We start from the raw sequence: 10,895 nt of genomic DNA on the forward strand, positions 1-10,895 counted from the left end.
TTTTGAGTGAGAAGACTTACAGAGAAAGAAATGTTGTTTTCAACAGAATGGATGACATGCAGGAAGAGTATGAGAGTGCTGTCAGCAATAGAAGATGGGATAAAAAGAGAGAGTGTTACTATAACAGAGAAGGAGAACCGGTTGTTCCAAAGAAGGATATAATCTTTGATGGTGTTCTTCTCATAATCCCTTTAAGAGCCGAATATTACAGAAATGTGATGAAAGATGACACATATGCTAAAAGGCATGAAAAGGAGATCAGATATGCCATGACATCTTGTCTGAGAAAAAAGGATGAAGAGAGAATGAAAAAGAGTGTTGAAGAGATGGTGAACAATCTGAAGAAGGTTGCTAAAGAGGTTAACACAGAAGCTGTTGAAGTTAAGGTTGTAAAGGAAATCAAAAGCGAAGATGTTAAGGTGAATGAAGAGGTTGAAAAAGTTGTTACTGAAGAACAGCAGATTGGAGAAGATGTGAAGAAAGAAGAAGAAGAAGTAAAGAATGAGAATTTGGTAGCTGGTGATGCTGGTGATGAAGTCAGTGTTGAAGAAAAGCAAGATGATGCAAAGATGAAGCAGACAGAAGCTGCTGAAAACACCAAAGTGCCAATCACTGAGGTAAATTCTGATTCTGAAAACTTAAAACTGATAGATCAATGCAAGAAATGCATGGAACCGTGCAGAGCTTGTACTGAAAAAGATGAGCAATTCAGAACAAGAGATCTTGAATTCACTAAAATTGAAAACATTTTCAAAGAAAAATGCAAAGAAATGCTAGAAAAAGAAAAAGTTTTTAAAGAAAATGATGAAAAACTTTTCGAAAAATGTAAAAAGATAGAAAAAAAAATGAAGTTTTGAAAGAAAATGTTTCTAAAATGACAGGAGAGTGTTCTCAAAAATAAATTGCTTGTCAAGAAATGAAAAAAAAAATATGACTCAATGAAATTAGCATATCACATTACAAAAGAGTCATATGAGAAAGTGAAAGATGAAATGAAATATGCTCAATCAAGAATGAATTATCTTTCTGAAACAACTAAAGAACTTAAACGAATGTATTCTATAAAACAAGATGTTGTTAATTCCTATATTGAGGATGTTGCTAAACTAAAGCGACAGATTGCTGATTTAGAACAGGATAACAACAAGTTAAAAAGTTATCACGTGTCGTCATATGTGCTTGAACGAATTTTCAATATAAAACCGGGAGATGGTGAGTCTGAGCAAAACAAGAAAGGCATTGGCTCAGAGTTTCATCAAGTTCCACCACCGGAAAAGTTTGCATTTTATGATGAGGAAAATGTCGAAAAAGCTTTCAACATGGTAGACCAATTGCCAGACGACATTGACATAACCTATTCCAAATCTGATGATTCTCATGATTCAGGGGTGGTAGGTAAAGTCGTTGAAAGTGTGTTGAAAGAAGAGTCGGTTGATACAGGTAAATCTGAATCACAGGATGAAAATGAAGGAAATCTTCATGATGGATATCTGAAAAACACAAAATCCGAGAAAAAATTGAATGATGATTCAAAAGGATTGGTTTATACCATGATTGGATCGGACAAATTGTTCTTAGATGTTGTATTCCCGATTCAGAATGTGATTTCAGAAAAGGTTGATAAATTTTTCAAAATGGTTGAGATTGAGAAGTCTGAAATTTCAAAGTTTGCTGGTAAAAGTCATAAAGGTTCGTATAACAAACTTGGTTTCAAGAAGAAAAACATGAAGGCTGGGTTGGGTTATAAGAAGAAACAAAAATGAAACGCCAAATTATCAGGCAAAAATGAGTTTTGTTCAAGGAAACAATTTAGCTGAAGAAAAAGAACTCAAAATGAGACAGTCCAATGATAGTTCTTTGCTAAAAAGAAAAAGCAACAACCATAGGTCAAAGATGTGTCCATGAGAACATGTTTCAAATGTGATCAAATAGGACATCTTGCACGCAAGTGTCCAAATCTAAAACCTGTGGATGTTGACAAAAAGAAAATTGATGCTGAAAAACAAAAATCTGAGAATGTGAGACAAAGGTCAACCAGATTTGACTCAAAACAAACTTGGAGGTACAACACAAACAAGTTTGCTTCGAATCAAAATTGGAAATCAAACCCGAACAGGTTCGATTCAAGACAGACCTGGAATTCTCATACACCCAGATTTAGAACAACACAAAGTTGGAAAACATCGGTTGATATGACCAAACCACAACAGTTTTGGAAACCAAATGTTGTTCAAAAGCAAAATGTTCAAAAAGAATCACATTTTTACAAAAGAGGTACACCGAAAGGTCAAACATGGAGTGTTAAGAAACATGTTGATTCAGTAAAAGATGAAAAAGTTGAAGTTAAAATTGAGAAAGTTTTTGTGAAAAATGACAAAGAATTTCCAGCATTGAATGAAAATTATTGTGTTGAAATGCCTAAGGTCCAACAGACCTGGGCTAAATTGTTCAAGTAATTGAGTTAGTTGAATGTGCAGGTGCTCAACAAAAACAAAGATTGTGAAATTGGAGGTTGGAGCAGCCTGGCATAACAAGAGGAGGAGGCTGCTGCTGGACCCTGGTTTGGTTGAACAGGGAGTTTATTTGTTTTTCTGTACATAAATAAACATCATTTTAAAACCCTAAAAAATTTGAAAAATTAAAAGCCAAAAATATGTTTGAAGTTTGTTAAAAATTTAAAAAACCAAAAATATGTTTGTTTTTAATTTTTGTCAAAAATAGAAAATTACAAAAATATGTGTTGATTGAATACGCCGAAACCCTCACGGCTGAACAAACATGATTACTTTCACCAGATTGAAAAAGGGTTTTCAAACTGTAAAAATCAATGTGTTGTAAATCATGGGGGTAATTACTGCTTTTAGTGTAATTCAGTGCACAGTTAGCAGAACATGGATGGCGAGACAAAGTTATCAGCATCGTGTTGTCAAATTTTCTTTTAATGGTTTTGCATTTTAGGGGGAGAAAAATTGTCAGAAAATACAAAAACATTAGAAAATTTGAAAAATCCAAAAACATGATAAAATTCGAAAATTGAGTTTTTGTGTAAAAAGAGGAAATGATAGTACATCAGTAGACAGTTACAGTATGCTAAAGAAATGTAATGATTAAACAGTGTTAAACAGTCTCACTGATGATATGCCGATAGGTTTTTATACATTTAGTAAACTTTTTCGGGATATAAACCTAAATTCAAACTTACTTATTTCGTGGGGAACACTACTTGGATATATAGGTAACCCCTGAAATCTCGTTTGAAAGGTCCCTCTTTCTGAAATACTAGGTCTTTATACTCAGTGATATCTGGGGTATTATTCCGGGACTTCTGCTGAATGGAAGTTCTGACCTAGTCTCCGAATAATACTTTCCGCATTGCTTGAAACATAGCATCGCCCTCAGCAAATTGATGAAACAATAAAATTGATAATCATTACTGTTGTAAAAAAGATCCTCTAAAGGGGACACACCTAAAGTCGAACCGTCATCTCTCTGCTGAACGGAAGTTCTGACCTGAGCTCTCACGGTTTCGAATCTAACCCCTTACAGATATCATCTAGGTATACTTACCTGTAAGACTGAATATTGGGATCTGGATACGGGAGTATATTCAAGAGGTGGGACACATGAATGAGTTTAAGTTCTTAAAACATCTAATTTGTATCCTGAATCAGTTGAAGTTTGTGTGAAAATTTAAGTGGATCAGTATATCGACAATCTAAGTAAATTGTTTAATTCTTAATGTGTAACTAAGCTCAATGGTACTTGTGACTTGTAAAAAACTGATATCATCCTCTGACGCATACTCAAACAAAAATATTGTCTGTAAATATGTTTGTACATATTTCTTTACTCCTTTATATTTTCAGAAAATACACAAAGATTTTTGATTCTGCTTTATTTTCGACAACCGATGTCTGAGATGCTGAGTTTCAAAATTTAAGTAAGCTGATTGTGTTTCTGAAAATAAAACAAGTTCATTAATTTGAAACTTGAATTAAAAAATCAAAAATTTCAAAAATATTTTGTGATATCTCCAAGGTCATTAATTTGGACTTGGATGATTAACTGTGAGGGAATTGGATCTGGATGCTTATATTTTTATAGAGCCAGTTTTCGATCCTGTTTGTTGAAACTGCCAAATCAATGAAGATTGTTGATAGGGGGAGTGGATTAGAGAATTTAATTGAATTTGAAAAACATTGTATTTATGAATGTTTGAGTGATTGCAGGAATTCCAGATTACGATCCCGAGAGCAGAGTCTAAGGGGGAGTCTGAAGACAAGCTTGAAGCAAGGGGGAGCTTGTAGATGGAAGGCTAGGTATCGATCCCAAAGCACGGAAGCTTGACGAAAGGGGGAGCCTGAAGCTGATGGAAGAAGAGAAAGATTGATGGTTGCTTTCGATGTTACAACTTGAATGAGAAGGCAGAATGATCAAGACTGAAGATGTGTTATACTGAAGATTAGACACTGAAGACTTCGTCAATATCCGAGGGGGAGTCTGTTAGTGCATTACGTCTATTGACTTCATCTTGTATCATGTAATAGGATAGAATAGGATTATCAGTGCACGAGGTTCAAGAAACAATTTTTCAGGACTTAAGAGGTGATTCCGCTTGAAAGTGCAAGAGGTCATTTCAAGCGAAATCAGAAAGTTCCGATTCCGCTTGAAAGTGCTCCTTGCCATTTCGAGCGGAATCTCATCCTTATATATAGTGCACTTAGGTTTTCATTTGGTACGGCTTCTGGATTTGTAACGAAGTGCTGCCAAAATCTGTTCAGGTTGTAATTGATGTTAAAATCAATATAAGTGATAGATTTAATAGTATCAAGCTGTTTCCACGTCCGTTTCACTGATTCCGCCTTTGAACCGGATATAAAGCTCTTCTGATCGACTCAGTCGGGTCCTACAACGATCCTACAAGTCAGAGCTTCATCGACAAACAACCCAGTAGCAAAAGTGACTTGCTGATCCGCGGTACACTTGCTCATACAGATGGTGGCTTCAGTCTTCTCTGTCCAGCGTACAAACGCCACTGCACCTCTAGTGCCGTCGTAGTTCAGTGGTTTGCAGTCGAGGAATTGCTTGAAGGTGCAACCCTGAGTTGCGTTTCCTCCAGATGAGTCTCCATTCCCATTACGCCTGGCATTGCTTGGTCCTCCACTGTCTTGAGTTCGGTTCGCCTCGTACTGGGCGATAGCAGCGGAGATTCTTTCTTCCAGTAGAGCGTTAAGCTCTTCAGTAGTTCTTGGCAGTGGGGGAGGAGGAGGTTGATCACGAGCGTTCACAGCTTTTCTGGGTGCCATGTTCTGACAGAACATATCACGATAGGGTTAGACATTTGTTTGATATCGTCGTACTAGACAGTAGTAGTATATATATTCACAGGCATATACCACATAAGTGACATCAAACAATTATTGCTCCAGCATAGTATTTAGTAGACTGGAAGGGGTATTCACGTTTGACCTTTATCTTTCACTGGGGGAATTTATACGCGACAAGACTTGTTGTGGTTTCTGTGCACTGAGTTCCATAATTATGTATACATCCATAATTACGTAACTCCTTGCACAGTCCGCACAGTTCGTTTCATCCTCGTATCCCTTCCTTCAGTTAGGCCATTGTTTCCAGGTAAAGTCATGTATACTAGTGGTATTCTACTTCTAGTATATGTATATGCTAATTATCACACATAATTGCAAGTAATTTCTCAGTTAAAGACAAGTGCTACTCCTGTGCACCCTAAGTCTCGTAGTGCCTCTTCTTGACTCATGTAAACAGTTTCAGGTAGTGGATGTCACGGGACGTTTTATGCAATGAAAACTCTTTGAAAAATCGTTTTCGTGAAAGGATCCTAGAGATTGTAGACTAGACTCGAGAAGGAATCCTGGTTCACTACAATCGCAGCTCTGATACCAATCTGTCACACCCCTTTCTGCGGCGGAAGCACGAGGTGTGATCATGAAAGGTTCTCATTGCGTACGAAAGGTAAACATACTACATGCTCGTAAAAATAACTTCAAACACCATTAACATTACATAACGGAAAACATAGTTTAAGTGTTTACATCACGAGACATCATATTGTCTGAAAGTCTACAACTTATTTAAGACAAACATAAACGACATCCACAAGCATGAGTAACACTGCGCGCACATCCACTTTAGTTACCTGAAATACATGTGAGTTTTGAAAAATGTCAACATAATGTTGGTGTGAATTCATGCAGTGATTGTTTTGAATGTTTAAGTACTTGAATGAAAACATAGTATGAAACTTGTAGAATGCATGAATGTTTGAATGTACTTGTAAAACGTATCTGTAACTGAGTACTATGACTGTTTGAATGTGTGAGATCGCTATTGGTTTGCAAGGCCACTAACATGTGTCACGACATAGGAAGCCACCAAACCTAGGCATTTTTGTCGACTTTGACTGAGACACAGAAGCACTCATTGGTAGAAGTAGGCCAAGAGTGGGGTTGCCTGAAACCCATTAGATCTAACCTTTTGTTCCGCGGTTTGAATGTATACGTTGATTAATGGTGCTTATGGTACCCTATTCGAGACATGATCTAGAATGTTTCACTTGAATGTTTTTGTATCCATCATACTATTTATAAACATTGTAACATTTGTAACATGTATTTCACCCCCGAAGTTATAAAGTCAAAAACAGTTAAAGAAGAGGGGGAGCATGAACTCACAACTTTGCGTTCCTTGCGTCGTAAACTTCACCGGATTTGCTTAATTAACGTCGTGACCTATACGTGTTTTCTTAACGTTAGTCACTAGACTTGTATCGCACAAGTACAAGTCACTATCTTTTGCATATGTTTTCTTGTGTTAAAAATAATTTATATTTTTAACTATGTGTCTTACTTATATTATATTCTCAAAAATAAACATAAGTTTCTTGTATTTTGCACTTTGCGCCCGAATTATGTATTTTGTCTAAAGCCTCATTGTCCAAGTTATTTATTCTATGAAGAAATATATTTTTCTAAATATATTTTCTTGTATGTGTCTAAGCATGTTGTATGTGTATTTTTGTATTTTCACTCCTTAAGAGTATTTAGTGTATTTTCAAGTCCTAATACACTATCACGTATAATACATACTACATACACTTTGCACAAAATTTGGTGATCAATAAATATATATTTTTTCTCAAAATATACATACTTAATATCAATTTTTAATCTTGAAGAAATCATCATTTCTTATCACAAAATTTAGGGAAACCTTGGTAAATTTTCTAGACACATTTTTAGGGAATAAGTTTCTCGAAACTTATATTTTTCTAAGTGTCAAGATTCTATAGAGATTTTGACAGAGTTTCTCCTAAAAATGGAGATATCCCATGTTTTCAAAACATATGTTTATTTTCTTTTAAAAATCATCATCAATCATCAACAACTCATTCAAGTCTCACTACCAGCCAAAATCATGTAAATCACACCATATCATGAACTTGAAATTTTGTAAAAACTTGTAGTAACTTACCATGTTATTTAGTATGTCTAGTTACCCTTAAAAACATAGTTGTTTGTTTGTAAATCTCATTTTTGAAGTAACTAGTCTTTTACAACTTGTAGGATGATTTTTCTAAAAATATTTCTTTGGTATTTTTCTTGTTTCATAAGTGTTTATACACTTATTTTTCTAATAAAAATAGTGTAATTTTATGTAAAAACCGAGATCTTCTAAAAATCACAATTTAAACTTGGTTCTTTTAGGAAACCACTCATGAATCTTAGATTCACAAGATTACTAGCTTGTTTTGTTTAATATTTTTCCAAGAAATCATTCATTCTTCAAGTTCATGTCTTACCAAGAAGAAGATTATTTTAGGATGTTACATAAACTAGCAAGCTTCATGTGATGATTAATCATCATCTCAAATAAACAACAACAACAAACATCACACATAAGCAAAACATCACTATTTCATCAAGATTCATCATGTATATAAGCTTTATGTTCAAGTTTCATGTTCATATTCTTTAATGTTCTTAAGATTTTCAACATAACAAGTCTTTTAACCACTAAAAAATAAGAGTAAATATGAGTGTTCAAGATGCTTACAACTAGCTTAAAGCTAGGGAAGAACTTTGGTGAAAATTGAGTGGTTAAAAGCAAACGGTTGAGGTTCTTCAAGTTCCGAGTCCACCAAGCTCCGTTAGTGACCTTCTAGCACCATGAAATAGTCTTGGATTGGGTGGTTGATAGCCAAAAATGGTGGTGGTGTTGAGGGGGTGTTCGGCCGAAGGTATTAAGAGGGAGAGAGTGAGAGTGAGGTGGTGAGGAAGATGAATGAATGCTCTTGATCACATAGTACTTATAATATCTTCCACCATATCTTACTAAATCAAATAAAATCCAAACAAATCCAAGAAGATCATGAGAAATCTAAAGAGATCAAGCAATATATCTTGGAAATATATGGTGAATATTTGGTGGGGCCACTATATGGCCGATTACTTGCACATGGGGGGGGGGGTAATGTGTAAATTTTGAACCATGTAGTTACTTGTAATTATATACCAAGTATTTAGTTAGTGTAGTTAGTTACTAGATATTTTTAGTGTGTGTTAGGGTGTTCGGGGATCACGACTAGCTCAGAAATAATTAAACAATGCTTCCAGTAACATTTTGATGTTCCGGGTTATGTCCGATTGTTCTGTTAAATACCGGTTCGTTAAGGTGCTAAATTGCACCGTTTAGTGTCCTTTATGTTTCCTTTTGTAACCCTTTCAATTCCCAACACTTGGGGAAGTATTCTGGATGATAAAACGTAAATTCTGCATGATATTCATACGTTTAAAAGCTGATTATAGCTGAATTTAATAAAATTCTGCACTTAAAATGCGTATCGGGTGCTCTTTAGTGCGTATTTTAGCTTCCGGAATGTCTATATGTTAACCCTTGTATGTACTCTTGGGTTTTAATGTATTCTTGTCGTTGGACCTACACCTAGGCTCCAATTTTTATTGTCTGACTGCTTTCTGCAGAATTGTTGGCATATTGTGTCTTTACCGGTGAGTTTACTAGTATTTCTGACGCAACGCTCTAGTTAATGCATAAAGCAATATTTTGTAATATAAAACGTGCATGAATTCACTTGTATAGTATGTAATCAGACAACGTTGACATTTAAGCACATAATTGCAGTCATTAAATAATAATTAAAGTGTACGGAAATTACCGGTTTGGTGCCAGTTGTCACAAAATATGTGTCGGTTTGGTCCGTTTTTGTGTAAAATAGAGTTTAAAAGGGTTTTAAAGGGTTTTCACTTAGATCTAACACTTGGTGAGTGTAAAATCTGTAGATTTCTAAATTGGGAAGTCGAAGCTAGGCCCAATACACTCGGTTAAGTGTAGATCTGTGATAAAATAAGAAGGTTTGATGAAAGAGATGAAGGTTTTTGTAAAAAGATTGAAGTTCTTTATAGATAAAGTAGTTTTAGGAATGGAAATAGAAGAGTTTTGATGAAAACAAAGAAGTTTTGATAAACTCGTGTAAAATCGTAGTGAAAAAAGTTGTGGAACATGTAAAAATTAGTAAATCTTACTTGAAAACAGTTAGAGAGCAATTCAGCAGCGTTTTAGATGAAATGGTAGCAAGTTAGAATGAATGAGGAGGGCTAGGTATTTATAGAGGAAGGCTGGTGCCTTTGTTCGAAGCTGGCTGCCTTCGTACGAAGCTGTTGGCTTCGTTCGAAGGGGCTAGTTTGGTGAAGATGATCTCCGTTTCGCATGTAGGATGCTCGTTAGGTGCGTTTTGTTGCGTTAGTTAGTTCAAGTACTTTAAGTATTTTAGCGAGATATTAGGTGTTGCGTTACGTTGCATTTCGGAGCGAGAAATCGAGTTGTGCGAGTGAGCGTTTAAGCGAGCTTTAACACATAGTTAATATTATACATAACTAATAATATAATATAATATATGTATAAGTAACCGCGTTTCGAGTTTGCGTTGCGATGGTGCGAGAGCGAGCGAGTAGTTTAGATAGTCACGTGATGTAGTAGTGCAAGCGTAAGCGTTATAAGCGTAAGCGTTGTGAAGTGCGATATAACGTATTAAAATAAGCGATGTGGTGCGAAAATAGGCGATGTAGCGTAGTAATCGATACAGTTTACATTATGATCCGAATCTCGGTGCTAGGCGTAACGAGAGCAACGAGCGCGAAAGTGCGGGTTGTTACACTGACGATGCTCTTTTGATGGGAGATTGGGATAAGGATAATGTGTTGAACGTGACTAAATGCCTGAGAATTTTTTATCTGTGTTCTGGTTTGAAAATTAATCTTCATAAATCTAACTTATACGGGCTAGGAGTGGAAGATAGTGATATCAGGGATATGGCTAAGGTAGTGGGGTGCAACACCGGTACTATTCCGCTAACTTACCTGTGAATTACGGTGGGGGCTAATATGAATAGAATTAACAATTGGACCCCGATAATTGAGGTTTTTGATAAAAGGTTGTCGGTTTGGAAAGCTATAACTATTTCGATAGGAAGGAGGCTTACTCTGAGTAGTTCAGTGCTGGAAAGTCTCCCTATATGCTATTTCTCGTTATATAAGGTCTCGGTTGGCATAATTAAGATTCTTAAAGCTAAAATGAGAAAATTTCTCTAGGCCGGAACTAGTGATAACAATAAAATAAACTGGGTGGCTTGGGATTGAGTCACTTGGCCTAAGAAAAAAAGGGGGTTGGGTGTTAACAGACTCAAAGAGGTTAACGTGACCCTTCTTTTTAAGTGGGGCTGGAGATACAGGGTTGAAAATCAAAATCTTTGGAGGAAGGTGGTGGAAGCTTGCCATGGTAAAAACAATCAGAGGAGTTTTCTTCCGTGTAAGAGTAACATTGTGGGGTGTTGGAAAAATATC

This window comes from Helianthus annuus, chromosome 7 (genome assembly GCF_002127325.2).
Source record: "Helianthus annuus cultivar XRQ/B chromosome 7, HanXRQr2.0-SUNRISE, whole genome shotgun sequence".
Lineage (NCBI taxonomy): Eukaryota > Viridiplantae > Streptophyta > Magnoliopsida > Asterales > Asteraceae > Helianthus > Helianthus annuus.